Source organism: Salmo trutta, chromosome 37 (assembly GCF_901001165.1).
Source record: "Salmo trutta chromosome 37, fSalTru1.1, whole genome shotgun sequence".
NCBI lineage: Eukaryota > Metazoa > Chordata > Actinopteri > Salmoniformes > Salmonidae > Salmo > Salmo trutta.
In genome coordinates this window covers 26,300,135-26,326,498 of record NC_042993.1, presented here as the reverse complement: position 1 = coordinate 26,326,498, position 26,364 = coordinate 26,300,135, and positions in this window count along the sequence as shown.

The window sequence follows — 26,364 nt, the reverse complement described above, 5'->3', positions numbered from 1 at the left end:
CCTAGTAATCATGACCCCTCAGACTGTGTTCAGTTTGAAAAACAAATGCTGTCATGTCATGCCACGTTGTCATTGTCTCCTGATGTAAGCACTGTGCTCACTGACAAGCCCTGACAACATGTCTAAAATAGTGTCAGTCACCATAATATTGTGACAGCATGAAACGAAAATAGACTGTGGAGATAACAATGGTGGTTTGTCGAGATGCTCAAACAACAGTCTACACTTCAGTGCATTTCAGAGTAATGTATCCTACATTCCATTTAAGTTGCATTTTCACTTAGTCTCCCATTGACGTCAATGCCTGACTAAGGGAACATTTTGGAAGTTCGAATTATCTCTTAAGAGTGAGAGTTGTTCTTCCAATGTAGAATACATTTCCTCATGAACCTATTATATCTGTTCAGTTATATAACCATTAATACCAATTCATATAATTTCCCATTAAGGTTCACAGGGATTGTTCTTAGAGAGTAATAGAGGCCTCCTGGTATTTTTCCCATGACCACAGAGCATAGTTAATGTATACTGAAAATACATATAAACCCAACATGTAAATTGTTGGTCCCATGTTTTCATGAGATTAAATAAAATATCCCACACATTTTCCATATGCTCAAAAAGCTTATTTCTCTCAAATTTTGTGTACAAATTTGGTTAAATCCATGTTAGTGAGCATTTCTCCTTTGCCAAGATAACCCATCCATCCACCTGATAGGTGTGGCATATCAAGAAGCTGATTAAACAGCATGAAGTCTTCCGACTAGCTTGGAAAGACAGTACCGTGCAGTATCGAAGAGCCCTCATTGCTGCTCGATCATCCTATTTTTCCAACTTAATTGAGGAGAATAAAAACAATCCAAAATGGATTTTTAATACTGTCGTAAAGCTAACTTAAAAGCTGCATTCCCCAAGAGAGGATAGCTTTCACTTCAGCAGTGATAAATTCCTGAACTTCTTTGACGAAAAGATCATGACCATTAGAAAGCAAATTAGGGACTCCTCTTTAAATCTGCATATTTCTCCAAAGCTCAGTTGTCCTGAGTCTGCACAACACTGCCAGGACCTAGGATCAAGGGAGACACAAAAGTTTTTTTTAATCCTATATCTCTTCACATTTATGAAAATAGTAATGGCCTCTAAACCTTCAAGCTGCATACTGGACCCTATTCCAACTAAACTACTGAAAGAGCTGCTTCCTGTGCTTGGCCCTCCTATGTTGAATATAAAAAATGTCTCCCATTTTCTAATCCAATACAGTTCAAATGCCAATGGTTGTTACTGGTTTATTAGCACTGCCTCCCCAAGTCCCAAAAATGTCCATGTGAATATTGAATATGTGCACTTGCATATTTCTACCTGAAGATGGCACTACCTGCCCAAGCAGGCAACATTTCTCATCTGTGACTTCAGAACTGTCTTTTTACTACCGTTTACATCTCTTCACATCTCTGCATGAACTCAAGGAAAAGCAAAGACTGAAAGCTTTCTAGTTAAGTTATATTTATATTGTTATATTGTGTGTAGTAATATTAAATTATCATCATATCTGTCCCTTACAAGTGAAGTATACACTACAGGTCAAAAGTTTTAGAACACCTACTCATTCAAGGGTTTTTCTTTACTTTTACTATGTTCTACATTGTAGAATAATAGTGAAGACATCAAAACTATGAAATAACACATATGGAATCATGTAGTAACCAAAAAAGTGTTAAACAAATCAAAATATATTTTGTATTTGAGTTTCTTCAAATAGCCACCCTTTGCCTTGATGACAGCTTTGCACACTCTTGGCATTCTCTCAACCAGCTTCATGAGGTAGTCACCTGGAATGCATTTCAATTAACAGGTGTTCCTCCTAAATAGTTCATTTGTGTAATTTCTTTCCTTCTTAATGCGTTTGAGCCAATCAGTTGTGTTGTGACAGGGTAGGGGGGTATACAGAAAATAGCCCTATTTAGTAAAACACCAAGTCCATATTATGGCAAGAACGGCTCAAATAAGCAAAGAGAGACGATAGTTCATCATTACTTTAAGACATGAAGGTCAGTCTATGTGGAACATTTCAAGAACTTTGAACGTTTCTTCAAGTGCAATTGCAAAAACCATCATGCGCTATGATGAAACTGGCTCTCATGAGGACCACCACAGGAATGGAAGACCCAGAGTTACCTCTGCTGCAGAGGATAAGTTCATTAGAGTTAACGGCACCTCAGAAATTGCAGCCCAAATAAATACTTCACAGAGTTCAAGTAACAGACACATCTCAACATCTACTGTTCAGAGTAGACAGTGTGAATCAGGCCTTCATGGTCGAATTGCTGCAAAGAAACCACTACTAAAGGACACCAATAAGAAGAAGAGACTTGCTTGGGCCAAGAAACACTATCAACGGATATTAGACCTGTGGAAATGTGTCCTTTGGTCTGGAGTCCAAATTGGAGATTTTTGGTTCCAACCCCCATGTCTTTGTGAGATGCAGTGTGGGTGAACGGATGATCTCCGCATGTGTAAATTCCCACCATAAAGCATGGAGGAGAAGGTGTTATGGTGTGGGGTGCTTTTCTGGTGATATTGTCTGTGATTTATTTAGAATTCAAGGCATACTTAACCAGCATAGCTACTGCAGCATTCTGCAGTGATATGCCATCCCAACTGTTTTGAGCTTAATGGGACTGTCATCTGTTTTTCAACAGGACAATGACACAGCACACCTCCAGGCTGTGTAAGGACTGTTTTTACCAAGGAGAGTGATGGAGTGCTGCATCAGATGACCTGTCCTCCACAATCCCCTGACCTCAACCAAATTGAGATGGTTTGGGATGAGTCTGACTGCAGAGTCAAGGAAAAGCAGCCAAGTGCTCAGCATATGTGGGAACTCCTTCAAGACTGTTGGAAAAGCATTCCTCATGAAGCTGGTTGAGAGAATGCCAAGAGGGTGCAATGCTGTCATCAAGGCAAAGGGTGGCTATTTGAAGAATCTCAAATATAAAATGTATTTTGATTGGTTTAACACTTTTTTTGGTTACTACATAATTCCATATGTGTTAGTTCATAATTTTGATGTCTTCACTATTATTCTACAATGTAGAACATAGTAAAAAATAAAGACAAACTCTTGAATGAGTAGGTGTTCTAAAACTTTTGACCTGTAGTGTACATTTACAGTTCATTCTCAAAAACTCAAACCGAGGATGTAACAGTGGGGGACTCAATTTTACTGAGGAAGACCATTTAAGCGTGCTGCATATCTTAACTGTGCAAACTAGTTTCAGATGTGTGGCCCGACTGAAAATGAAATATTGCAAGGCCTTTTTGTGGCACTTTTCTCACGTTTGAATAAAATCAATTGTGATTGCTGAACCAAGGCTATGTTTTGTCAGTCAGACCTGTATGGCATCCATATTAGGAAGGACATTTGGTCTGACAATTGAGGAAGTTTCTAATATGGATACCGTAAAACAGCGGTTTCCAAGGTGTTCCTCTGTTCAGTTTATGCTCCAGGCAGACCTTTGCCTACGGGGGTGACCCATAACTCTTTCCTCAGTACCGTGAGAGGTGTGCTCGCTCAGCGATTCTGCTATAAGGCCACATCTGGTATCCCTATTGAGATTAGGGAGGGAGCTTAGGCTTTGAAGTTTAAAGCGGGAGGTAGGCTAAGAAGTGCTGAGAGCCATTGTAGCCCTGTATGCATCACATTCTATTCCATGTAAGTTGGCACTTGAAAGTATTGGACTCTCACTCTAAATCTTGGGATATATGGGTGTGTATTCTTTCTGCCCCCAAGGATATAGAGAATAAAATAGTTTTCCAGCCAACTTGATGTTGAGACATTGAATTTTACTAATATCCACTAGAGGGCCTCGTTGACCCCCTTGTTGTCATGATGGGCTCGCTTAGGAACATCTGGAGTTATGACTTCATCCTCTAGGCCAAGGATGAGAGGGAGACAGTTTACCTCAGTCGCGCCTGCTCCAAGGTCAGTTTTGATATGAGCTGTATATCACCACTCCTCTGAACATTTCTTTCAGAAAACATGAGCTTCTGATATCACCAATTAGAAAGTCTCTCACAATCTCAAGAACACACACAGACACACATACACTGAGTGTACAAAACATTAGGAACACCTTCCTTAAATTGAGTTGCATCCCCTTTCACCCTCAGAACAGCCTCAATGCATCATGGCTTGGACTCTACAAGGTGTTGAAAGCATTCCACAGGGATGCTGGCCCATGTGGACTCCAATGCTTCCCACAGTTGTGTCAAGTTGGCTGGATGTCCTTTTGGTGGTGGACCATTCTTGATACACATGGGAAACTGTGAAAAACCCAAAGGGCTGCACTTCTTGACACACTTAAACCGGTGTGCCTGGCACCTACTACCATACTCACTTCAAAGGCACTTAAATATTTTGTCTTGTCCATTCACCCTCTGAATGGCACACATACACAATCCATGTCTCAATTGTCTCAAGGCTTAAAAATCTTTCTTTAACCCGTCTCCTCCCCTTCATCTACACTGGTTGAAGTGACTTTAACAGGTGACATCAATAAGGGATCATAGCTTTCACCTGGATTCACCTGGTCAGTCAGTCAGGGAAAGAGCAGGTGTTCCTAATGTTTTGTACACTCAGTGTATATTTGTACACACCACACACATCTCCATATTTGCATGTGTCATAGTTCTTTCCACAACGCCCCGAGCAGAGCTGAGAATGTGTGAGTCAATATGGACGGATATCATAGCTGACAGGTTTACGACAGCCAGCAGGGCGCTGCAGCATCAGACCAAGGCAACATTTGAATATTGCATTAGAACATCCAGGACCCTGCAGGCTCTGCAGCAGAGCTCCTGCCCTGCCCAACCCCTCGCTCTCTCACTGGAGGAAGACACCGTGTGGTGCAGCCTGTGCCTGGAACCTGTAGAGCTCAGGGAGAGAATATACACCATCTGGGTTATGACTAGTCTCGATTTCCAATCTTTCACATAGTTGAAGGTTGTATTTCAGAAACAATTGTCTGACTTGTTGATACTAGGTTATGGCCATTCTCTTGTTGCCGTCGTCACCAGCCTACCAGAACCAGAATGTTTATTTTGAAACAATGTAACCACAAAATCATGTTCTGTAAAATGTGTTTGGTGAAACGATATACCGGTATTAAAAATGTGTAACATGTAAGGTAATAATAATAATAATACAGGGGACTTATATAGCGCTTTTCAAGGACCCAAAGTCGCTTTACATTTGTAGAAATGAAACAGGAATCCAAACAAAACAACATCAGACTAAACAAAAACATGAACAGAGAGAGGGGTGGGCTCAAGGAAGGGAAAGAGTGTGATGTATCAGTGTATGGGGCGGGTATGGTTGGGGTTAGGATACGAACCCGGTTTAGGGTAAGGGTGGGATTGGGGTTAGGATACAAACCCGGTTTAGGGTAAGGGTGGGATTGGCGTTAGGATACAAACCCGGTTTAGGGTAAGGGTGGGATTGGCGTTAGGATACAAACCCGGTTTAGGGTAAGGGTGGGGTTGGCGTTAGGATACAAACCCGGTTTAGGGTAAGGGTGGGGTTAGGATATGAACCCGGTTTAGGGTAAGGGCGGGGTTTGGATACGAACCCGGTTTAGGGTAAGAGCGGGAATGGGGTAGGATACGAACCCGGTTTAGGGTAAGGGTGGGGTTAGGATATGAACCCGGTTTAGGGTAAGAGCGGGAATGGGGTAGGATACGAACCCGGTTTAGGGTAAGAGCGGGATTGGGGTTAGGATACGAACCCAGTTTAGGGTAAGGGTGGGATTGGGGTTAGGATACGAACCCAGTTTAGGGTAAGGGGTAGGATAAGGGTCTTTTTTGGTTCAAGTGAGCACTTTTTTCCCCTAATAGTTTATTGCTTGTATGTGTTTGTGGGGGTGGGGGTAAGGGTAGACTGAAAGATGGTGATGACTGGAGGGAGGGCGTTACAGAGACTTGGAGCAGCCCTGGAGAAGCCCCTGTCACATAAGCTCTGGAGCTACGACCTGGGGATGACAAGGTGTCAATGTAGTGATAGTGGTGGAATGTAGTGATAGGGGAGAAGAAGGTCTGAGAGGTAAGGGAGACAAGTTGGTCAAAAGGAGGATCTTGTGATCAATGCGCTGGGAGACCGGGAGCCAATGGAGTTCCCTGAGGGCAGGGGTGATGTGTTGCCAGGACATAGAGTGGGTGAGTCAGGCTGCAGAGCTTTGAACCATTTGGAGCTTGTGGAGGGAGCTTGAGTTGATTCGAACAATTCTAACATGCCTTTTATTATTCTAACGATCAAATGATTCATCTTTTCCCATAACTAAGGGCTGCTAACCCCAGGCAGCGGATGTGTGTCGGTGTAAATGTGATGACAGGATTAACGAGCTGCTACCGCAGGGTTGAGGAAACTGGACTCCTGCTGTTCTATGGCTGGCTGTGATGAGCCTGACCACAAACACTCATTCTGGACCCAAAACCACAGGGCTGGTGTTGGGAGGTTGGGGCAAGCACAAGCAGGAGATAAATATAGACTACCAAAGGAGTTGGGGGAAATGGAATTAGCACCAAGGAGAAAGTGCAAGTGAATGGGAGTTTAGAAGGACTGTCAAAGAAGAAAATAAACTGAGCCTTTAACTGAGTCAATTGTAAATATAAATCGTATTACAGAGAGAAAGGGAAAACGCACAGGCCAAAAGAGAGATAGTAGGAGAATGATTTTAGAAAGTGCATAATGAGCCATTGAGAAAGTACAGTAGAAATGCATGTAAATGTCTAACAGAGAAAAAGGACAAGAGAGAGAGAGAGTTGTGCAGGCCTGTGGTGTTGTGCAGGCCTGACCGACTCTGTAAAGGTAAACGAAAAGTGAACTGAAATGAATATATAAGGCACATCTGGCTTCCTGGTTGAGTTGCGGCCGCACTTGATCTGACTGGACACAAAGGGCATGAGTCACTAGCCCTGTTTACACCAGAGCAGAGCTCTAACCAGACTATCAGTGAACTGTGTTAGAACAACAGTGGGCTGAGTAAGAGACCTGACTACAGACCCATACAGACAGGCTAAGCAGGACTTGTGTGGAACAATACCAAGCTGTGTACTCATCGGACACATACAGTAGATTGGCCCTCACTGATAATACACCGACCCCAGTGTGTTATTGGTAACTAAACCAAGACACATTCTGTTTAACTACCAAAGGAACGTTGCAGGAAGGGATAGGTTCACCGCTATCAGCCTCTCCAGTGCAAATCTCTGTGGTAGATCGCAATCGTCGTAGAATCTAGAGATAATAATGTTTGAAATAGGCGGTTTCAAGATTACTATTGAGATCTACTATAAGAGAGACTATTGAGTGAATTATTATGAGGTTATGGTATGGATGGATATAGAAGTGGACTCAAAGGGTAGTTTAGGGTCAAGCTCCGCACCAGACTGACTCTCTGTTGGGAGTGCACACAGCATAGACCATTCCTCCTCTATGGGTGGTTGTGGACATTGGCATTTGTAACAGACATCTTCTAAGATAGTACAAGAGAATGCACTCATAAGGCCTCATCTCAATAAGCCTTTGTCTGACTCTGAACTGCACAATAAAATAACATCATCAGGAAAGATGAGCGAAACAAATAACAATTGTACTCATTTTTTGGGAAGAAAGAAGTGGGCGATTGTGAAGTTTCTCCACGTCAGCGATCATAAGGAGAGGAGTGGGATGGGGGGGAAACAAAGACACTAGTGATGATGCCGCCTCCCCTCATATCTGAGAGAGGAGTGGGCCGGTGCATGTGTGTGTGTGTGTGTGTGTGTGTGTGTGTGTGTGTGTGTGTGTGTGTGTGTGTGTGTGTGTGTGTGTGTGTGTGTTTGTGTGTGTGTGTGTGTGTGTGTGTGTGTGTGTGTGTAGCTCTAAATACACAGGCATCCCTTTGAAGTGACGCTCCATAACAATTCCAGTTTCTAATTCATCTCAGTTTGCATTATGCATCTACTTGGACAGTGATATCAATATTTAGACAACTAAAGCAATCCTAATACAGTGTGTTTCTTCTAATGATTGTATTCCATTACCTTTTTACCCATTGTGTTAATGTCGGAATCTAATGGTCTCAGAGCAGTGGCTAGCTGCTCAAGACCTCTGTGCACCAGTTTGTCTGAAGTAATCAGAAAGAGAAGGAGGAGGTAGAGACAGAGAGAGAGAGAGAGAGAGGGAGAGAGAGAGAGCGGGAGAGAGAGAGAGAGAGCGAGCGGGAGAGAGAGAAGGAAGGAAGGAAGGAAGGAAGGAAGGAAGGAAGGAAGGAAGGAAGGAAGGAAGGAAGGAAGGAAGGAAGGAAGGAGAAGAGAGAGAGAGACAGGGAAGAGAGCGAGAGGAGAGAGAGTGAGAGAGAGCGAAGGAAGGAAGGAAGGAAGGAGAAGAGAAAGTGAAAGAGACGGGGAAGAGAGAGAGAATGAAGAAAGGAGAAGAGAGAGAGAGAGAGACAGATTAGGCTTAGCCAGCAGACTACATCATGGGAACATTGCATGTTAGTGTGGAGAGTAGGACAGCCAAAATTAGAGCTCTCTCTTCATGATGATGTATTTAAATGAACCACATTTAGGGTCCTTTGGCAACCAGAAGTCTGTATATACTCGGACAGTAGCCTACACTACAGAATACATTAAAAGCTGGAAAGGCTGTACAGTAGCTGAATATCACATGTACTGAACCATTCATGTACAGTATAGTATGAAACATATGGTAGAACGTTTAGCTGTGCTCTAGTCTGTATCTGTGTAGTATTCTACATGTCCTTGGCATAAGGCCAACATATTTTTATTTTATTTCACCTTTATCTAACTAGGAAAGTAAGTTAAGAACACATTCTTATTTACAATGACGGCCTACCATACCATAGATAGTTGTTATCATGTTATCAACTATCATGACTCGTTGTATATTTTTATGGATATTGTTACTAATAATAACCATAACTTATGTAATGTGAGGCTAACACAGTCTACTGTGCTAAACAGTAACTTTCCTAGCCTGTTCCCAGACTTGTTTGTGCTATATAGCCAACTCCTATGATCATTGTCATGCATAACGACCATTGGAGTTGGCAATACAACACACACAGATTTGGGACCAGGCTATAAAGTGTTAGACAAAGTTCTGGGAAGTTTCCATGGTGACAGATCAAAGTGATTGACAAGCCTGTCTACATGTAGAACTGCTAAAGAACTTGTCTTCGTGCCATCTTTGTCTCTTATTAGTGACTGATGTAATTCCAACCTGTCATTCGATATTAACTTATTCCTCCACCATGGCTTTTGAAATATTCAGTGCAGTTTAATCTAGAGTGTGGGTAATACTTTTACTTTGACATGAATTAAGTATTGCGTGATTTTGGGATTAGATTCCACACGAGACTGTCAATTACTGTTGTGAGTTGATAGGCATATACAAACATACTTGGTTTAAATGATTAGAATAATAATAATAAGTTATTAAACAAGTCTGGGAACCAGCCTGAGTCTTATATCCACTAGACTTCTCCTCTTCCACTCTCACACCCACTTGGGTGATGCCTCAGCAGCTCTGGGAACCAAAAAACGCAAATTAGCGTTTGATTTGAGCAGTGCACGACTCCCTCACCGGCTTCGCCCAGTCACTTGACATGCCATTACCCCGGTTCAACCTGGGGCAGCTTAATCGAATCGCCTCATTGGTTACAGTATGTACCTATTTTGCTCACAGAATATCACTTTGCCGGTCTTGCTTCTGTTGCTCTCATGTTGACATATTATTTCCTTGAACTTTTAAATTGTAATTTCATTTGAGATCTAAGCTGATTGTTACACTGGCTACTGCTGTAGTGTTCTTCTGAGGTGTAAGTAAGGTAAACAAATAGGAACACACACACACACACACATATTCATGCCAGCTCAGGTCCAGCTTTAGAGTGAGGTTGTGAGCTGTCTTGGTTTCATGTGCCAGACCTGCTGACTTTTTATAATCATTAAAGATAGACTATCTGTCCGGCTTTATTTCCCCTTGACTCCATGCCAAAGCTTCTCCTCCTCCCATAGTGTAAACTAACCCTACCGGTGTGCCTGTGCCAGTCATTCACAGCGGAGGAGTTTGTGGAGTGACGCAACGGGCTTGAACGGCTGAAGGGCATCAAACTTAGGTCATGCAGGCCAAACACCTGGCCAGACAGACATCAGCCTGTTACCCGATCTGTAATGTGCTATCTTACCTGTTCCTATGGTCATTGTCTTGTGACCAGTGTACACAGAGGCATGTAAGAGTGGAGTTTGGAACAAACGCTAACATGGATAGAAGTGGATTATTACTGTACCGACACCGAGGGGAGGAATTGCAATGAACTTATCTCAATAATACCTGTATATCCAGGCTTGTGATATGGGATATACACAAGCACCTCCTCTCAATACCCTGGCTTATTGTAGTCATTGCCATAGCTGAATGCCAGGATAAAGTCAGTGAGACATTGAGAGCACAGAAAGAGGCTCGGATAGCTAAACGCCAATCTGAAGAGGTGAGGCAGGCTCCCTTCACTCCACAGCCCTTTGATGCCTACACGGCTCACTTTTCCCGCTCACATCATAGGCCCTCGGGGAACTGCCAGAGCAGCACACTCCATCAGTCATCTTAATCATCAACACACATCTATGATCACACACCAGTAGCGTAGCCATAAATTCATTGGTGGTTGGGCCAATAGAAATAGAAGGAATAGAATGGGCTTGGAACCTCTAACCCTGGTAATTTGACCGGTAAAGTCATGGGTACACTCACAATGGCTGCCTGGTACTATGATGCAATCATTTCCATGGTAATGTGTGGCTCATGCGATGGAAAATACACTACATGACCAAAAGTATGTGGACACCTGCTTGTCTGACATCCCATTCCAAAATCATAAGTTGGTCCCCCCTTTTCTGGTATAACAGCCTCCACTCTTCTGGGAAGACTTTCCACTAGTTGTTGGAACATTGCTGTGGGGACTTGCTTCCATTCAGCCACAAGAGCGTTAGTGAGGTCGGGTGCTGATGATGGGCGAATAGGCCAGCTCAGAGTCGGCATTCCAATTCATCCCAAAGGTTTTCGATGGGGTTGAGGTCAGGGCTTTGTGCAGGCTAGTCAATTTATTCCACACCAATCTTGACATTTCATTTTTGTATGGACTTCACTTTGTGCTTGGGGGCATTGTCATGCTGAAACAGGAAAGGCCTTTCCCAAAGTGTTGCCACAAAGTTGGAAGCACAGAATCATCTAGAATGTCATCGTATGCTGTAGCGTTAAGATTTCCCGTCAAGCGTTAAGATTTCTCTTCATGGTTCAGGCCTTCCCACTTCACAATAACCGCACTTACAGTTGACCGAGGCAGCTCTAGCAGAGCAGAAGTGTATCGAACTGACTTGTTGGGAAGGTGGCATATTATGAAGGTGCCACACTGAAAGTCACTGAGCTCTTCAGTAAAACCATTCTACTGGCAATGTTTGTCTACGGAGATTGCATGGCGTGTGCTTGAAATAGTGGCTGAAATAGCCGAATCCACTAATTTGAGGGAGTGTCCACATACTTTTGTACATATAGTGTATTTTTGTTTTTACGTCAGTTGAGTTGAATCAACAAAGCACAGCACATAATTGATGGGTACACTTCCTGCTTTTACTTCCTTCTTTTCTCCTATAGGTACACTTGCAATGGCCGCCCATTATGCCATTATTTACTTCAATGGGGACGCCCGTTATATTCATTCTATTTATACGGGTGGGCCTGCAGAAATTTTAGTGGTCAAAAAAATGAATATCTGTAAAAAGTATTTTTTTTGGGGGGGGGGTGAAGCTAACTTCCTGCAATGCTACACATTTCACCATTGGTCAAAGAGAAAAAATAGCAGTTTTATTGCTAATGTCATGCTATTCTACACACTTTGCCATGAGGCTGAGAGAACATTTTGTTGTTTTAAAGCTAATTATAGCTAACATATAGGTGTGTTGACGGTGAAGAAGCCACTGGATTATGAGCTGTCGTATTTGCTAAATGAACAAATGAAGTAGGTAGTGGCATGGTGCATATAGCCATAGAAGGACAGTGACATATGCCTCAATGCAGTCATATTTGTAGCTTATTGGGGGTGTGGCTTTAAGTTAGTTATTTTGGGCCAACCATCCCTTGAGAGTGAATGTCATTCCAGTTCATCTGAATGCCATTCCAGTAAACTGCTTGCTATGAATTCTATCTGATGGTGTTTGTATGTTTAGGTCAAAAGACAAATAACGTCCCGTTTGGGACACTGACAAGTTGAGAGAATTCAAAGAAAATCTCTCAATGTTTTTTTTTGTTGCTCAATCTAATTGGGCGGGCCTTGCTCCCACTGGGTGGGCCTTGCTCCCACTGGGTGGGCTCCACCCGGACCTCACCCAGGAATACACGCCGGTCACGTACACATGATCACACTCCTGCACCAGCCAGTTTGCTCAATATCCACTGCGAAATTCAACATTCGACCAGGTAAGCAGAACGTCAGGAGATTACTTCAAAGCCGGCCACTAGGGGCAACAGTGATTGCTATTACCATCTAGGGTGTTTTTTATTTAACCTTTATTTAACTAGGAAAGTCAGTTAAGAACAAATTATTATTTACAACGACGGCCTACCCCAGCCAAACCCTAACCCAGACGACGCTGGGCCAATTGTGCACCGCCCTATGCGACTCCCAATCACGGCCGGTTGTGATACAGCCTGGAATCAAACCAGGGTCTGTAGTGACACCTCTAGCACTGAGATGCAGTCCTTTAGACCGCTGAGCCACTCGAGGATGGCAAATGGGTGTAAGCTGTGAGCTCTGGCTCAGAGGGTTGCATGTTCAATCCCAGTGGTAGGCACTCATTTTAACCATATCCCAAACCCTAACCCTTAACTTAACCATTCGGAATGAATGCCATTCGGAATGAACATCTTCGAAATGTGACGTTTATGAGAGCTTGTTGGGTGCACACGCACACACACACACACACAGGATCACATGCAGGTACAGCCACACACACTTAAAAATGGCAAAGACACACAAAAAATCACAAGCACACACACGTGTATACACATACACACACACACACACACACAGAAACGCAGTCTCACACACACAAACAGATACTTCAAACTGGCCTATAAAGCCCCAGGGGAGCAGGGTGTGGAGGATGGGGTGATGGTTTTGGAAGAGAAGAGGCAGTCCAACACAAACACGACCCCTCGTGTACATAGCATTTGCTCTTCCTTATCTCTTTTCATCCCGCTCTCATTTTCTCCTAGATTTTTTCGCCTCGCTAGCTGACACAGCTGCACGTCTGTGAGACTCGGCCCCCTCTCTGACAAACTTCAAACTTCATCTGTCCGTGGTTTTGTGTTTGTGTGCAAGAGATTGGTGAGGAATGCAATTGTCTTGCACATAGTGAACAACTGAACACCGATACTCAATTACTCATATCCACGTCAATGAAAACTGCACTGTAAATATGCCAGTACAAGCAGTCCGTTTCAATGGAGGAAAAACACATCAGTGAGCTCAAATGAATTTCCCCAACACTACTGTAGGAGTTACAGTGGAACTCCATCATATCCTTCCTCAGAATGTTGTGGGAACGTTGTCGAGTGATTCACATGCTTTGTCCACTTGTCGGTACTCACATTCATTCGGTGAATTTGCTGTTATTGTTTGGCAACTCACTCTGTTGATACCAAATTCAGGGAATTGAATGAAAGTGTTATTCCAGTAACTGACAAATTGGGATTGGCAGGGAGGAAGTGAGCTCACCTAGGGGCGGGGTCTGTCTGTATTAGTGTTGTTTTCTTCCAGTCATGAATCAATGGACTGGGTGTCCACAGTTTTGGCGTCAGAATTGGAACTGTTTCCAATCAGATCTTGAGCATTTAACAAATACCATCTTATAGAGTGTCCCACTCCCAACTCCTTACACAGTGAAGAGTGGGCAATACAGGTAATAAATGCTGATGCTAAATAAACACTGATACTTGAGACTAAAGCTCGACCCGAGCTGGCATTAGTGTGTGTGTGTGTGTGTGTGTGTGTGTGTGTGTGTGTGTGTGTGTGTGTGTGTGTGTGTGTGTGTGTGTGTGTGTGTGTGTGTGCAAGCGTGCCTGTTCTGTTTTGTGTAACTCATTGATAAGGGATTGTTTCTTCCTGGGAGAAATGAGAGGAAACTGTAATAGGCCTCTTCTTCCTGTTTATAGCAACCGCCTTGTTAACACACACAGAAAGCATGGAGAGATAAGGATAGAAACGGGTTAAGGATGAATAGACAGGCCGAGATAAACAGAATTTAGGCTTGGGTGGCATAATTAGACAAGAGGGAATCTGTTACTAGAGGTATCAGAACACTAGGCCTGTTCTGATATCTAAAGACATGGGGCTACTTGTAAACCAGGTGTCTCTGAGTTTGGGTAATTGCTTATCTGGATCTCTCACAGCGATGCAACAAAATGTTAAGATAAATAAAATGGTGACCACCTGTTGCCATTGGTATACATTGCCACTGGATTTCTGAGCTCTGTTGGTTATATCAAAGTATTTCCAAACGTTTATTGCAATGACAAAAAATACAGACAATCGGACAATTAATCTTGTAAACATCGGGAATGTATCTGATAAGAAAGTAGATGCGCTAACGGAGGAAAACAATACCTACAGGATACCAAACTCCATGGCTGACATGGGTGAAGCCTGACCAACTATCTCCCATAAAATGACAGCAGACACTGACCATAGCATCACCTCTTCCCTGGACAACAACATGTTACTGGGAGATCCCTGGCAAAGGTCAAGACAGGGTCAAGCCTATTTGACATTGTTTTAAGGTCATAAAGAGACCAACAGTTCTTTACCAATGCCTAACTTAAACCTGGCTCTAAAAATCCATGCTCAGGTCTAGGTAGATGATCAATCCAGGCTTTTCAAAAATGGAAGGGCTATGAGGAAAAGTCCACATAAAATGGTGGCATGGTCTGGTACCATTAACCCCAGTGGTCAGACTGTGGTCAGACCAAGTGGACCAGGGAGGTTGGTACATGTTAGCACTTTAAAGGGTCTCTTTATGTCAACAGCCCTATTCTGGCCAACGGTGCCTGTAATGGTCACATAAAAGGTGTCAGTGTTTTGGACTGCGGCATCGAAAGCAAGCAAGATGGACGGAGGCTCCTTCTTTTAATGAAAGTCTGACATTATACTTTAGAATAGCCTGGGGTTATACAAGAGTGGAGCCAGTGGCTGCCTATGTGGCCCCTATTTACCTCAGCCTATACCTCCCACTCTGTGTTCACGATATGGGTCATTCCGCACCACGCACCCCTCAAAGAAGCTCTGGACCGGTCCACATACTGCTGCTTATGGGGGATTAAAGTTTCCAATAGGAGCACAATCAGAACAAAGAGCGCTACGGTATATGGGCAACTCAATCTAAAAAGAGCGTGACTAATCAACTTTTAATTCAGGGTAAAGCCTCCAGGTATCGCCATGGGTGAGGACTACAGACAATTTTAATTTAGGTTGAGCAGTCAGGGACCAGGGAGAGTTTGTGCTCTTTGAAACCTCACAAGGCTCCAAACTAAGGCCACCTCTGTGACTGACAGGCTAGCCAGGGAACAAGGTTACTTTTGAACAGCTACCCATAAGTGCAGCGTTTGCTCAAGCACAGAATAAACAAGGCTCATTGCCCTCTCTCCTTCTAAACACATTTGGGCCTTAGGAAGTACACAGGATTTTCAGGGTGGGGACACTTCTCGCACCATCCGTGAATTAGTTTCCCCACAGCGGCAATCTCATTACAAACGATCAAGCACTTCTCGGTTAAATCACGATCAGGTAACACAGTAAATACAGTGTTGTGTATTAAAAGGCTGCGTATATCAAACATTGCCTAATAGAATAACATAGTTGAATGAATCCAGAAGCCAACATCCTTTCCCCGGGCATTATACCATGTCTTCTCTCCTTTGTGGTTTCATCGTCGTTTAAACACTAGTCAGGTTGTAACTGGTGTTTTGGCACTGATGTTGGTTACCCACTCTGGTGTTTTGAGTGCTGTTTCCCCTACACATGTTGACTAGATGCCTGCAGGCCTCCACTGAGAGATGTCCATGTACAGTAAATGTTTGTTCTGAGCCTAAGGAGGTATGTCAGAATTATAATAGTTCCGTAATGTTAAAGATTAATGCCAAAGATTAAGAACTTTGGCCTCTGCACTAAATTATTCACTGCAAATCTTTTAAAGCATACTGCCACTCTTAAACCTGTACTTTTTACCATCTCAATACGCAATGGTTTCACAAAACTACCCGTGTTAGAATGAAAGAAAGGTTGAGTCGAGCTGCAAACACATATCTCCACATCTCCTGTCCCTACAAGCCATGTCCACTTAGTCCCATGTTGTGGGACAAGGTAAGTGCTGACAAGGCCTCTGTGTAGCCACATCCGACCATCCCACTGTCCAAGAAATAACAACAGAGCAAACCGCCACAGAAAGGAAGCGTAGACCCAAGCAAATTACTGCAGGTAGGGAATGGTGGAGGGTAATGGAGAGTTAGAGGACCATGTCTCCAGGTGAAGGACTCAGACAAACGGTAGTCAGACCGCCTAGGCCGCATGGGGACAATAGGGCCTGTCAGAGAGCCACTCGCTGTCCTCAACACCTCTGTCACGGGACAGGTGGTAAGTGACGCCCCATCACACGTTTGCCTTCCGTCGTCTTCCTCTAGGAGATGAGGATGAGGGTGGGGGCTGGGTTGGAGTGGGAACTGGTGCACCACGGACAGACAAGCAGTGTCCTCCCTTTGTCGACCTCATTGTTGGTACTGTAGAGAGTGAATTCGAACAGGAAAAGCTAGGAGGAGCATTGATGCATGTCATTGAGTCTCCTAAGGCAAGGTGGTTGAGGCCTTGTTTGGGTTCTCAGATAGTGTGGGCTCGGTCAGCAAGGCATCCCAAATTACTTCAATGCTTGGTGAAGTCATTACCATAGAAATATAATGAATAGAGCGGCGTGGAAACGATGTTCGTGCTTCCATGGGGCAGTCGTCAGTGTGTTTTTGTGATTCTGGATGGCCAGATTGCCAGCAAGAAGGACAAGAAACTGCCACGTGGGGAATCGTAAGTGGCTCGTTTCATCTTGTTATTGATACCATGTCTTGTTTTGAGGTGTTTTGACTGATTTCATTTCAATACTAATATGGCGAACATTTGCTAGCTATTTAACCAACAACTGTAAATATGTATTTGAGAGACAACAAGTGCTCATTGTGCAAATGTATGTTTTCAATAAACAGTGGAGACGAAATATAGCTTAGATTTTATCAACAATCCAAGCCAGTTTGTTTTGTCCCATAGTTGCACATACCTCAGTTTCGTTGCTAGCAACCACCCCATCTATGGGTACACTTGCATTTACATTACATTTTAGTCATTTAGCAGACACTCTTATCCAGAGCAACTACATTTCATGCATTTTTTTATTATTATATTTGTTAATTTTTTTTGTACTGGCCCCCCATGGGAATCAAACTCACAACCCTGGCGTTGCACACACCATGTTGACATTGCAAACACCATGCTCTACCAACTGAGCCACAGGGAAGACCTAATGGCTGCCTTGTATTGTGATGCGATCATTTTCATGGTAATGTAGAATGTTAACTCAAATTATGTTAACCTATGTGGCTCATGCAATGGAACGGAATTTTGTAATGTCAGTTGAGTTGAATCAACAAATCACAGCACACATTGATGGGTACACTTCCTGCTTTTACTTCCTGCTTTGCTCCTATGGGTACACTCACTATGTCTGCCAGTCCACCCAATTTGCCATCATTGACTTGAATTATGTTTTATTCAGTCTATTTCTATGGTCGTTACATTTTATACAGAGGGTCATATACTGTATCATCTGTAAACCACTATAGGCTACATATGGAATCTATTTTGGCTAAGCATGTTGCCAAAGGGTATATAGAGTAGAAGTGGCTTGCCTGGGCCACGAAAACCTCCACCATATGGACTAATTGATGGTGAAGATTAGAAGAACCAAGGTGAAATTGGAGAATTTTAAGAACTTCTGAAGGGAGAGCAGTAGACTTAATATAGGCCTAGATGAGGCTTCCCTCCCATGTGAGTGAATTCGCCTGGATCTTTCTCGACATCCGTCCAGAGCCAGGTATTTGACAGATCCATCCTCATGTCCATGGGCAGCGTTCTTGGCTGCCTTCCCCTTTGTGATCAAGACACCTTTGATGTCTGCCACTTCCCACAAGCTCCGTCCAGTTTCATCCTCCATTGTACAGCTCCCAAGACCCTCTGTTGGCAAAGGAACCTAATGCAGGAAGAAAAACACGCCCACGGGCCTTCAAGGTTCCTTCCACGAGTCTATAAATACAGCCTGAACAAAGTGAAGATATGGAAAGTTATGTTATTTCCAAAAATAGTTTATTGAATCGAACACTCTTCAGTGAATACACTGAATAAGTTAAGCCAGGGTACTAAGTCGAAGTTTGGGGTTGTTTGGTGCCACTGAGGGAGAAGTCAGTCACATTGGACTGTATAATCCGCAGGTACTAACCTCCGACCAAAAGTCAATATAGCTTCCCTTGACAGAGAAAGGCATCTTTTACAAAAGCTACTTAAGAAAAATGATATCATAACCATGGAAAAGGAGAATATTTGCAGTAGGTAGCAGCTCACTATGTTGGTTATGAAAAATGTGAGGGTTAAATCCACTTTCATTATGATAATGTAAACTATGGAGGGAGGGGCCGTCAAAGCAAAAGGGCCTAATTTTCATGACTGTTCCAACAAACACTCCCACATTGACGGTTCTCAATATTATTGCAGTTGGCCGTATTGACACTTAGCTTTGACTTGCTATTCGGCTATCACATTGACCTACAAACGGACACTTATCCTGAAGTTTCCACTGTTTGTTTACGAAAAACGCCTGAATGTGTTGCTTCCAGTTGTTTGTGTATTGAGCTGTAGGCCGAATGACTTCTGCTGCTTGACTCCAACACACTTTTCATTACTATGGCATGTCCTCTGGCTCAGCCCAGCCATGTCTGGCATTGTTTTAAGGGGACAAAGACATTCAGTTGTTCACCCAGAGGCTACGCGTCCCTGAGCCAACTGGAAATACCTAGGCCTTCAGAGAATGTTATCCTCCATCCTCTGCCATGCTTCGGCTCCTTTTTTCTTCACTTCTTACAATAATATTGTTCTTTAATAAGATAAAATATTACACATGGCACATTCCTGTCTTTCTCATCGCACGCTTTGGATTCCCAGCACCTTGTGACTGTTTTCCTCAGCCGAGCAATGGGGCTGAAACAGTGAGCTGTCTAGAGATGAGTCAGTGAGAGGATGGCTCTGACCCACAGCACAGAGCTTAGCATCTCGATAGGCCTCAGCCATAGCCCCAACCATCAATCAGATCTCCACCCCCAGTCGCTATCCAGGTGAGCCAAAACAACCTTGCCACTAGCGTCAACAATTCCCGACATCTTTAGGGGCTCTGGGAACTTTCACCCTCTTCTCCCTCCTTTTTTGTCTCTTTTTCTCTCCCTCTCTCTTTTTCTTGGTGAGATTACGTGTGTTTAACAAAACAACGTGGAGGCATGGTGTTCCTCAGCAGATGTAAACAAAAAAAGGGTGTTGTGACTGGGAGGAGAGGGCAGGGGACGGGAGTAGAGGTCAGAGTAGAAGTACAGAGTGGAGGTATCTGGGGCATGCTAAGGTCGGACAGAATGCCACCAGGTCTGGGCTCTGGAGCCTGGCTGCCTGGACTATGTACACATGCCGTGAGCTGTGAGAGGAATTAATAGCCAGGTCATGCGGATGGAACCAAACGATTCAAAGTTCGGGAAAATAGAGGACACAGAGGGAATGGTGGTTATGTCCATTAGGCCTAGATGTATACAGTGGGAAAAGTTCCCATATATAAAACAATGGGTCGGATACGATCTATACTCTCTGCTTAGTGTTATGGGTTTGCAGATAAGAGTTGTGTTTCAAGAGGTAGGATATAGTGTACAGTAGGGTGGAGAATTTCAGTTGGAGACAGACCAAGAGAGATGCATATCAGGAAAGCCCTGATGCCAAGCCATATATCCTTTCACATCATATCTGTGTCAGTGAAAGGGAAGGGGTCTGCATCCAGAAAATGACCTGAAGGTGAAGTCAACTTGTTTCTCCTTAATTTGCCCGTATTCCCCATCACCAACAACTCAATGAAAATGTACAGCAGCCTTCATTTGGTTTGCTGGTTAGATTGATTGATTCTGGACAACAACTGGACAAGAACTGCCACAAAAGACAGATCCATGGGCCATGGCGACTCTTTTCTGTTGATTAGCGTGCAATCTCACTTCTTATGAAAGACAAACCTACTAAACATCAATGGGCCTCATGCCATTACATGATTACCTTTGTGCAAGGACCAGAGGTAAAAACTATTTCTGCTAGGTTTAAAATACAAACGCTGACAACCCGACATACAGTATAAGTCATTGTTCCTTGCTTCTTTCCCGTGTACCCGGTGTCTTAGTGAAATAAAACCTGTGCAAAGAGAAAGTCAGAGCTATCTCCAATAGGCACTTCTTAAAGACACTATATACTTTATACTGACTTTTAGGAACATTAACACTGGGTGAGCCCTGCGCTCAGGTTGGTAAAGGTAGGGCAGACAGGTCTGAGTTGGGGCACTCACATCCTGTCTGTGTGAGCCAATCACTGTCAGATAGTGGCCTCCACAGCCCAGATCCAGGCCGGATTACTTTACATTTGGGCGTCTTTGGTGGCAGCAGTGGGATCTGGAACAATTTTGTTGGAGCCCCAGGGCGACCCTGTTGTCTCCCCGGCGCCCCTGCCCCCTCGATACGTGATTATTCACAGCTTTCCAGGGATTATCACCCTACGTTAATAGGAGCTCAAATAGCTGACTGGCTCCAGGAATCATGCTAGGATTTAGCCACCTGCTATAATGGCGTATCACAAGGGAAGTGGCGAGCATAGTGAGGAACAATGAGGGGTGATTTGCATTTGGCAGGATGTGCACTAACTCCCTCATGGGGGAAAAGATGGCGTCAAACAAGGTTGTTGTCTTTTGCTACCTCACACACAGTGCCCATAGCAGGAAGTGGGGCTTCCTTGAGCCGGGGTTTGGGGCCAGAGGTCAGCCAATGGGATCAGCAGATCATGTTACAGCACACAGATGTGAGAGAGGAGCAGTGGCACCGGTCCGGAGGTACCCAAAATGCAGTGTGACTGACAGGTCGACCTCTGGTTAGAGAAAACCGGAAAGGGAATCACTTTTACTGAATTAGTTTCTTGACACACTGGAGAAGTAAAATAAAGGTTAAATAAAGGTTCAATTAAAAAAATAAAAGTGGAACGAGTGAAGATAAACGTGAAATTGAGCATGTCAGTGAGTTTGTGTTTCTGTTTTCTGTACGTTGTGAGTGCATGTGTGTATCTTTGAGTGTGTTTATACTCTCTGTAGAGCAGGGGCGTCATGCATCCCCAAAATCTGAGGGGCCACAATGTATGTGAGGATTTTTCCCCTGCAATTTCCTATAACCATAATCATTATGCTTCATTCTATGTCTAAAGTATGTTTATTTTTCTGCATATATAAGCATATTTCTTGAGCTGTCTGTATCCTCCTGACTGGATGCATGCCAGCTAAAATTGTTAAACAAGCTAGATACTCTAAATTAATTGACAGCTTGAAGGATTTTTGGTAGCTGGTTATGAGTTTGGGAAGTCAACTTTATGAAATTGCTAGGTGGCTAGTATTATTACAGAGAAACAACAATAACAAAATGAACATATACATATATATATATATATATACACTGCTCAAAAAAATTAAGGGAACACTTATACAACACAATGTAACTCCAAGTCAATCACACTTCTGTGAAATCAAACTGTCCACTTAGGAAGCAACACTGATTGACAATAAATGTCACATGCTGTTGTGCAAATGGAATAGACAACAGGTGGAAATTATAGGCAAGTAGCAAGACACCCCCAATAAAGGAGTGGTTCTGCAGGTGGGGACTACAGACCACTTCTCAGTTCCTATGCTTCCTGGCTGATGTTTTGGTCACTTTTGAATGCTGGCGGTGCTTTCACTCTAGTGGTAGCATGAGACGGAGTCTACAACCCACACAAGTGGCTCAGGTAGTGCAGCTCATCCAGGATGGCACATCAATGCGAGCTGTGGTAAGAAGGTTTGCTGTGTCTGTCAGCGTAGTGTCCAGAGCATGGAGGCGCTACCAGGAAACAGGCCAGTACATCAGGAGACGTGGAGGAGGCCGTAGGAGGGCAACAACCCAGCAGCAGGACCGCTACCTCCGCCTTTGTGCAAGGAGGAGCAGGAGAAGCACTGCCAGAGCCCTGCAAAATTACCTCCAGCAGGCCACAAATGTGCATGTGTCTGCTCAAACGGTCAGAAACAGACTCCATGAGGGTGGTATGAGGGCCCAACGTCCACAGGTGGGGGTTGTGCTTACAGCCCAACACCGTGCAGGACGTTTGGCATTTGCCAGAGAACACCAAGATTGGCAAATTGGCCACTGGCGCCCTGTGCTCTTCACAGATGAAGGTTCACACTGAGCACATGTGACCGACGTGACAGAGTCTGGAGACGCCGTGGAGAACGTTCTGCTGCCTGCAACATCCTCCAGCATGACCGGTTTGGCGGTGGGTCAGTCATGGTGTGGGGTGGCATTTCTTTGGGGGGCCGCACAGCCCTCCATGTGCTCGCCAGAGGTAGCCTGACTGCCATTAGGTACCGAGATGAGATCCTCAGACCCCTTGTGAGACCATATGCTGGTGCGGTTGGCCCTGGGTTCCTCCTAATGCAAGACAATGCTAGACCTCATGTGGCTGGAGTGTGTCAGCAGTTCCTGCAAGAGGAAGGCACTGATGCTATGAATCCAATTGAGCACATCTGGGACATCATGTCTCGCTCCATCCACCAACGCCACGTTGCACCACAGACTGTCCAGGAGTTGGCGGATGCTTTAGTCCAGGTCTGGGAGGAGATCCCTTAGGAGACCATCCACCACCTCATCAGGAGCATGCCCAGACTTTGTAGGGAGATCATACAGGCACGTGGAGGCCACACACACTACTGAGCCTCATTTTGACTTGTTTTAAGGACCTTACATCAAAGTTGGATCAGCCTGTAGTGTGGTTTTCCACTTTAATTTTGACTGTGACTCCAAATCCAGACCTCCATGGGTTGATAAATTGGATTTCCATTGATTATTTTTGTGTGATTTTGTTGTCAGCACATTCAACTCTGTAAAGAAAAAAATTTAATAAGATTATTTCATTCATTCAGATCTAGGATGTGTTATTTTAGTGTTCCCTTTATTTTTTGGAGCAGTGTATATACCGTACCTGTAACGCCCTGGCCATAGAGAGGGGTTTTTTGTTCTTTATGTTGGTTAGGCCAGGGTGTTACATTGGGTGGGCATTCTATGTTCTGTTTCTATGTTTTTGTATTTCTTTGTTTTGGGCCGTGTGTGGCTCCCAATCAGGCACAGCTGAAGTTCATTGTTGTTGATTGGGAGTCACACATAAGTGCATGTTTTTCCGTTAGGGTTTTGTGGGTAATTGTTTCTGTCATTGTGTTTCACCTGACAGGACTGTTTGGCTGTCAGTTTCTTGTTTTGTAATTGTATAGTGTTCCGTTTTAAGAATTAAATATGATGAACACTAACTTCGCTGCGTTTTGGTCCACTCTCTCTCACGTCAGCCCTTACAGAATTACCCACCAAACAAGGACCAAGCAGCGGAGGAAGGAGCAGCACCAGGAGAGCAGCATGATGGACTCATGGACGTGGGAACAAATACTGGACGGAGAAGGACCATGGACTCAGGCTGGGGAGTATCGCCTCCCGCAGTGGGAGATCGAAGCGGCGAGAGCGGAGAGGCGATGGTATGAGGAGAGAGAGCGCAACAGCCACGAGAGGCAGCCCCAAGATTGTTTTGGTGGGGGCACATGGGGGACAGTCGGCGGTGCCGAGGTCGGAACCAGAGCCAGTCGGGTTGACGTTGGAGGTGAGCGAAGGGTGGAAAGCAGAGACAGTGAAGGAGTTGATGGGGAGATTGGAGGAGAGAGAGATGAGAGACCTGCTGGTTTGGTGCATAAGGCACGGCATTCGCCCTACGGAGCGTGTCAGTGAATTGATGTCACCTGAGTCAGTTCTCCATACTCGTCCTGAGGTGCGTGCTGGCCGTCTGTTGAAGACTGTGCCTGCGCCCAGAAACAGGCCTCCTGCATGTCTTCCCAGCGCTGCACGTCCTGTGCCTACGCCCAGAAACAAGCCTCCTGCATGTCTTCCCTGCCCTGCACGTCCTGTGCCTACGTCCAGAACCAGGCCTCCTGCATGTCTTCCCATCCTGGTCTGTCCTGTGCCTGCTCCATGGACCAGGCCTCCAGTGGGTCTCCCCATCCTGGTTAAGCCTATACCTCCTCCTCGGACCAGGCCTCCAGTGGGTCTCCCCATCCTGGTTAAGCCTGTGCCTCCTCCTCGGACCAGGCCTCCAGTGGGTCTCCCCATCCTGGTCTGTCCTGTGCCTGCTCCACGGTCCAGGCCTCCAGTGGGTCTCCCCATCCTGGTCAGTCCTGTGCTTCCTCCTAGGACCAGGCCACCAGTGGGTCTCGCCAGTTCGGAGCTGCCAGAGTGGCCCGCCTGTTCGGAGCTGCCAGAGTGGCCCGCCTGTTCGGAGCTGCCAGAGTGGCCCGCCTGTTCGGAGCTGCTAGAGTGGCCCGCCTGTTCGGAGCTGCCAGAGTGGCCCGCCTGTTCGGAGCTGCCAGAGTGGCCCGCCTGTCCGGATCTGCCAGAGTGGCCCGCCTGTCCGGATCTGCCAGAGTGGCCCGCCTGTCCGGATCTGCCAGAGTGGCCCGCCTGTCCGGATCTGCCAGTGTGGTCCGCCTGTCCGGATCTGCCAGAGTGGCCCGCCTGTCCGGATCTGCCAGAGTGGCCCGCCTGTCCGGATCTGCCAGAGTGGCCCGCCTGTCCGGATCTGCCAGAGTGGCCCGCCAGCCGGGCACAGCCAGGGTTGTCCGCCAGCCGGGCGCAGCCATCGCCGCACGCCAGCCGGGCGCAGCCAGGGTCATCCGAGTTAACTGCAATCTGAGGTGCAGTTAACTCTAATGAACTTATCCTCTGCAGCAGAGGTAACTCTGGGTCTTCCTTTCCTATGGTGTGTCCTTATGAGAGCCAGTTTCATCATAGCGCTTGATGGTTTTTGCAACTGCACTTGAAGAAACTTTCAAAGTTCATGAAATGTTCCGCATTGACTGACCTTCATGTCTTAAAGTAATGATGGACTGTCATTTCTCTTTGCTTATTTGAGCTGTTCTTGCCATAATATAGATTTGGTATTTTACCAAATAGGGCTATCTTCTGTATACCACCCCTACCTTGTTGCAACACAACTGATTGGCTCAAACACATTAAGAAGGAAAGAAATTCCACAAATGAACTTTTAACAAGGCACACCTTTTAATTGAAATGCATTCCAGGTGACTACCTCATGAGGCTGGTTGAGAGAATGCCAATAGTGTACAAAGCTGGCAAAGGGTGGCTTCTTTGAAGAATCTCCAATATGAAATATATTTTGATTTGTTTAACACTTTTTTGCTTACTACATGATTCCATAGGTGTTATTTCATAGTTTTGATGTCTTCACTGTTATTCTACAATGTAGAAAATAGTACAAATAAAGAAAACCCCTGGAATGAGTAGGTGTGTCCAAACTTTTGACTGGTACAATATTTATATATTTTTTATTGAAACAGGACAAGTCTGAGGGGGCATGTGCCCCTGTGCCCCTTATGGGCATGACGCCTCTGCGTGCAGAGTATTTCCAGTTACAATGTGCTGTGTTACCTCACTCTCCCTGTCAAGAGTGATGAGAGCACGGGAATGAAAAACAGGTGTGTGTGAAATGTGTGGATCCCTTCTTTATCTCTCTCCTTTCCTCCCCCGGTCACCCGACCTTTTGGAGTCTGGCACTTTTGCCTGTTTTTTATGGGAGAAAGGGAGGAAGGGGGGGACAGGCACAGACGGATGGAGCACTAGCACAGAAGGAGAGAAAAAACAACAATGATGATTGCAGATTGTGGCAAACTTCACCTCTTATCCCACACCCTGGATTAACTCTTAACTGTCCCCTACAGTCAGATCTGAGTGTCCAGAACAACAGTGCAATGTTAAGTCCCAGCAAGCCTTTTGTTATACAACAATTAATCACATTATAAGCTAATAAG